The sequence below is a fragment of the Macaca mulatta genome, chromosome 14, assembly GCF_049350105.2.
Source record: "Macaca mulatta isolate MMU2019108-1 chromosome 14, T2T-MMU8v2.0, whole genome shotgun sequence".
In the NCBI taxonomy this organism is placed as follows: Eukaryota; Metazoa; Chordata; class Mammalia; order Primates; family Cercopithecidae; genus Macaca; species Macaca mulatta.
The window spans coordinates 122,314,552-122,320,773 of NC_133419.1; the positions used below are offsets into that span (position 1 = coordinate 122,314,552).

Below are 6,222 nucleotides of genomic sequence, written 5' to 3' on the forward strand. Positions count from 1 at the left end.
TACACACACACACACACACACACACACACACAATTAGTCTGTTCTATACAGCTACATGATCTTTAAATTTCTTACTGCTGCAAAATTTGGTGATACATTGAACAGGTTAGAATAAATGGACACATTTTCAAGATGTAGCAAATTTTCGGAATAAGTGCCAGACTGAAGTAGTCCTTTGGGGGCTTACTCTTTCAAGATTTTTAGTTTCTTTGTGCTGGGTATGTAGTTCCTCCTTTAGCTCTGAGAAGTTTGATCGACGGAAGCCTTCTTCTCTCAACTCGTCAAAGTCATTCACCATCCAGCCTTGATCCGTTGCTGGTGATGAGCTGCGTTCCTTTGGAGGGGGAGATGTGCTCTGATTTTTTGAATTTCCAGCTTTTCTGCCCTGCTTTTTCCCCATCTTTGTGGTTTTATCAGCCTTTGGATTTTGATGCTGGTGACGTACTGATGGGGTTTTGGTATGGGTGTCCTTTCTGTTTGTTAGTTTTCCTTCTTTTTTTTTTGAAATAAAATATTTATTTCAGTATTTCCATAATTAAAGCAAACATACATGCTTGAGTTCATTATTTAAGGTGATTTATACTATAAAATGACTTCCATGAATATTAGAGTTCCTGAATGTCATTTGAGTATCTGCCTACATGCTTGTTGGAAGCTTCTGTAGCCTTTTCTTTGCAGGAATTCCAGTTTTTCTGAATTCTTCCCTTTCCTTCAGGTATTCCATTTTGCATTCTTCATGAAAGGCTGGATCATTATAGTAAGCAGTTAGACATTCTTTCAATGCAGAGTTTTCTTTCCGGCATTTTACTACTATAAGAACTCCAGAGTTCTTGCAACATTTGGTAAAATCTTGAACTTGTTCAGAATACCTCTCTTTGGCCTTTTCTCTCATTATTTTAGGGATCAAAATGTCTTTTTCGACATGTCTGAGATGCTGGTCTGCGCGGTCGAGCGCCATCTCAGCGGGCCGAGAAGCAGCCAGCCGCTTGGCGGCTCCGGGGCAAGCGGGGAGGGGAGTGGAGGGAGGGGCTTGGGCTCGGACGCACGTGCGACCTCCGGGAGCTTCCCACAACAGAAAGGTGGGCCCTTTGCAAAAGCCTGTTAGTTTTCCTTCTAACAGTCAGGACCCTCAGCTGTAGGTCTGTTGGAGATTGCTTGAGGTCCACTCCAGACCCTGTTTGCCTGGGTATCATCAGCAGAGGCTGCAGAAGATAGAATATTGCTGAACAGTGAGTGCTGCTGTCTGATTCTTGCTCTGGAAGCTTCCTCTCAGGGGTATACCCCGCCATGTGAGGTGTGAGGTGTTGGTCTGCACCTAGTGGGGGATGTCTCCCAGTTAGTCTACTCGGGTCAGGGACCCGCTTGAGCAGGCAGTCTGTCCGTTCTCAGACCTCAACCTCTGTGCTGGGAGATCCGCTGCTCTCTTCAAAGCTGTCAGACAGGGTCATTAACATCTGCAGAGGTTTCTGCTGCTTTTTGTTAACGGTGCCCTGTCCCCAGAGGTGGCATCTACAGAGACAGGCAAGCCTCCTTGAGCTGCGGTGGGCTCCACCCAGTTTGAGCTTCCCGGAGGCTTTGTTTACCTACTTAAGCCTCAGCAATGGCCGGCGCTCCTCCCCCAGCCTCGCTGCTGCCTTGCGGTTAGATCTCAGACTGCTGTGGTAGCAATGAGGGAGGCTCCGTGGGCGTGGGACACTCTGGGCCAGGTGTGGGATATAATCTCTTGGTGTGCTCTTTGCTAAGACCATTGGTAAAGCTCAGTATTAGGGTGGGAGTTACCCGGTTTTCCAGGTGTTGTGTGTCTCAGTTTCCCTTGGCTAGGAAAAGGGATTCCCTTCCCCCTTGTGCTTCCCAGGTGAGGCGATGCCTCGCCCTGCTTCAGCTCTCGCTGGTCGGCACTCCCCAGTGAGATGAACCCAGTACCTCAATTGAAAATGCAGAAATCACCCGTCTTCTGTGTCACTTGAGCTGGGAGCTGGAGGCTGGAGCTGTTCCTATTCGGCCGTCTTGCTCCCGACCTCTGGGGGCTTACTCTTAAAGGACATTCCAAGGTCACGTGAAGTTGCTCTTCACACAAAGACACATGGACCAGAAGTGGCTCTGACAGGGGGAGACAGCACAAAAGGTGACCTCTTCGCTTCAGGAGCACAAGTCACCCCATCCGTGGAGAAGGTGAGCTTGATGGGAGAATACAAAAGTGAAGGTCATTGATCTTACCCAGGAGTGAGCAAACTTGTGGAATAAAGCCTGCCGCTTGTCAGCCCTGGATCCCGAGCGGTTAGGGGTAGAGTGAGGGTGAAGAAGTAGAAAACACAGAACCTTTTAAATTGGAGCTCCTCGTTTGTTTATTTCCATAGAGCCTAGAACAATCCTTGACACTCAGTGAATCTGTTGAATGGCTGAGGAGATGAATTAACCTATTCTCCTCTCTTTTATTTTCCTTTTCTTTTCCAGACAGGGGTCTTACTTTGTCACCCAGGCTGGAGTATAGTGATGCAGTCACGGCTCACTTGCAGCCTTGACCTTCCAGCCTCAAACGATCCTCCCCCTTAAGCCTCCCAGGTAGCTGGGACCACAGGCTGTTCCACCATGCCTGGCTAATTTGTTTTCAAATTTTTCTTGGAGACAGAGTCTGTGCCCCAGTGCTTCTCCTGCCTCAGCTTCCCAAAGTGCTGGGATTATAGATGTGAGCTACTGCACCAGGCCTTAATTAACCTGTTCTTGAAGAATGAATCAGTTAGTATGTGGCTCAGCTGCATATAACCTAAATCCCATTTAACAGTGGCTTCAAAAGACTGGGGTTGTATGTTTGTTTGTTTTCGTGTAAAAGAAATCTTGGGCTGGTATAGAAGCTTTGACCGTCAAAGATCCAGGATTTTCCCATCTTTCAGCGCCACCATCCTTAGGGTGACTTTCTCCCTTTAGATCCCCTCCTTGTCTGCAGCCTGCGTGGAGCTCCCATCCCAGCCATCATGTCTAAGTTTCAGGCATTAAGAAGGAGGAAGAGGTCAGGTGGGTAAGAGTACCTCACTGCTGTGTCGGCTCCTTTTAAAGAGTCTTCCCAGAATCTCCACCTAACAACTTCTGATTGTGCGGCTTTGGCCACCCCTTCCTGCAAGGAGTCTGGGAAGCATGTGCATTTATCCTGGCTCATTGCCACTTCCAGCGCTGGAAGGGAAGGGGAGAATCAATATTGAGCAGGCAACTAGTGATCTTTGCCTCCAGCCTGTGGCAGATAATAGTAAAACCAATGAAAAGTTAGAAAACATAAACAAAAAACAAAAACAAAACAGGCCAGATTCTACGGAGGGCCAGGTTAGCTAGGTCTAGCCTGAAGTGGGGTGCGGGGGGCAAGTGTAAGCTGAGGCATCAGCCTGCCTCAGTGCTTCGTGGCTTTGTGACCACTGAGACAATTTCCCTGATCACCTCGGTACCTCAGTGCCTTAGTTCTCTTGTCCATAAAATGGAATAATGTGGAAGCGGACCTCACAGGGTTGTTGGAAGGTTTGAAAGATGTAGATATACAAGTGCTTTCTTTTTTTCTTTTTTTGAGATGGAGTCTCGCTCTGTTGCTCAGGCTGGAGTGCAGTGGTGTGGTCTCGCCTCACTGCAACCTCCACCTCCTGGGTTCAAGCAATTCTCCTGCCTCAGCCTCCCAAGTAGCTGGGATTACAGGCACCTGCCACCACATCCAGCTAATTTTTTGTATTTTTAGTACAGCCGGGGTCTCACCATGTTGGCCAGGCTGATCTCAAACTCCTGACCTCAGGACTCGCCTCCCAAAGTGCTGGGATTACAGGCGTGAGCCACCGTGCCCGGTCGTACAAGTGCTTTTAAGCTGGAAGGCGCTAGATGAATATCACTTCTGTAAGTGTTTGGAGAAAAAAGACAATGTTTGGAAAATGATCACCTAGCCCAGGCCAATGTCTTGTGACCGACTTTGCTGCGCTGCACTCACCGCACTGCTTGTGCCGCCCATTTCATTGTCTAGTCTGACATGGGTCCTCAGTTGTTTCATCTAGGACAATGCCTTGCTGATAACGTTGTAAGGGGTCTCCTTGAGTACGGAGATCACTGTTTTGCAAAACCTCAGGGGTCATACCATCTGCAGAGAACTCACTGCAGCTAGCAGTGTGCCCCTAGAAGAAGGGGCATGAAGGCAGAGCAAGGTTCAGGACAGTTTCAACATTCCCAGTCTGTAAAACTGAGGGTCTGGCTGAACGAACCCAGACAGGAGAGGCAGAAGGAGGACAAGGGCTGGGAAGGGTGGTGAATTCTGTTTTGGAAATGTTGAGTTTGAAGGGCTAGTGGCACTTCCAGGCGGCATGACCGGTTGACAGCTATTTTTTTTTTTCATTTCTGAGTGACTATGTGCCAGGCACACTCCAGGTGCTGGGAATACCACAGTGCACAAACACACAAACCTCTGCCTTCAAGGAACTTGGCCTCAAGCAGAGGGAGACAAACAATAAACACAGGAGATTACGAAATGACATTGTATGTTTGAAGATGGTCGGTGTTACCAGTGCTGGGGAGGCGGGGGCTGGGGGAGGTACAGAGCTCGAAGGAGAATTGTGCATGGGAAGGGCGGTTGGGGAGGACAGTTTAGACAGTTTTTTTGGAGTGCAGAGCGAGGCTGGAGATGTTTGCCAGAGATTTATATCTTGAATCGTGGCAGTTAGAGGGAGGGTAGAGAGAAAAGTTGGGAGAAGGATGTCAAGAAGAGAAGATCTCAAAGCCACACTTTTGGGACTCTTTCAATATCCAACATCAGGAGCCTGGGACAAGCTGTGCTAGGGAGGCCAGAGAGGTAGGTGGAGATCAGGAGCACTCAGATGTCAAGGGGCACAGGAAGCTGATGAGGCAGGATCCGGCTCAAATACCACAGGGAGCTGAGGGATGATAACTGTGGAGCAGCTCATCTGTTCCAGAAACACTTCTTTGCATTTTCCATGCAGAATCACATGTGGTTAACCGTCTGGGCTCTGGGCTCAGATGGCCTCGGCTTGATCTGGACTCAGGGGCCATGTGACTGGGTGTCTTAACCTTTTTTGCATTGTAGTTTCCTTGGTTGTAATTAAGGGTGGTTTCGCACCTGACTCACAGTGTTGTAGTGAGGGTGAAATTAGATAATGAGAGAACGCATATCCTAGCCAAGACTATGAGTGGTGCCTGTGAGAATGCCCCTCCTTCATCCTTCCTGCAGCCCTTGACAGATAAAGAAACCATTGGTGTCCTCAACAAACGGGTTTTGGAACACTCTGCAGCAACACCAGACTAGCAGAGGATGAGCAGGGATTGAGAGGTGGGGAGAAGAAATGACTTTAGAGTTATCTCTACAAATGTTCAAAAAGAGAGAAAGAGGACAGTAGGTTCAATGTGGAAAAAAAGATCAAGGGAAAGATCTCATAGTCTGGGGAAGACTGGGCCATGTCTGGTGGGCAGAGGGGAAGCAGGAGTGTCTGGAGAGCAGGAGGCTGGCCCTGCAGCCTGTACTGTGTGCTCAGTGGCTTCTGCCACCTCAGAACTCACTGCTCTGCCACCTGCACCCCCACCTGCCTCAGAACATCGTCATCTTGTTCAGACGTGTCCTTTCTCCTGAACTAGATGTGGCTGGGCCCATATCACTAGCACACTTTTCAGACAGATACTTGCTGCTCCAGAGTGTTTGCTGCCTCTGCTGAAAGTGCAAAAAGAACCCAGGTGATCTGAGTCTGTTTGGGCTGCTGTCACAGAATAGCACAGAATGGGTGGCTGATTAACAGAGGGAATGTATTTCTCACAGCTCTGGTGGCTGGGAAGTCTGAGATCAAGGCACCGGCAGATCTGATGGCTGATAAGGGCCCACTTCCTGATTCATAGACTTCTTGCTGTATCCTCACATGGAGAAAGCGGGAAGGGAGCTCTCTGGGGTCCCTTTGATAAAGACATGAATCTCATTCATAAGTGCTCTGCCCTCCTGACCAAATCACCTCCCAAAGGCCTCACCTCCTTATACCATCACAATGGAGATCAGGCTGCAACCTATATATTTTGGGGGGATACAAACATTCAGTCTCTAGCACAAATCATTAAAACACAAAGGGAGATCTGACTGATGGCAGGTGCTTGATTGAAAGAGAGGAATGGGGAGGACAAGACATCCCTCTATCACCACCACCACACTGTGCAGAAGGGAGGGACCATTGTTCTGTTTCTCCTAGCATGTGGCAGTGGAAGCCT

General features: G+C 48.7%; 1 pseudogene; it reads right to left on the minus strand.

The window, feature by feature from the left end:
* Positions 1-493: 493 nt before the first annotated feature.
* LOC707027 (COX assembly mitochondrial protein homolog) lies at positions 494-1,018 on the minus strand (annotated as a pseudogene).
* Positions 1,019-6,222: the final 5,204 nt, after the last annotated feature.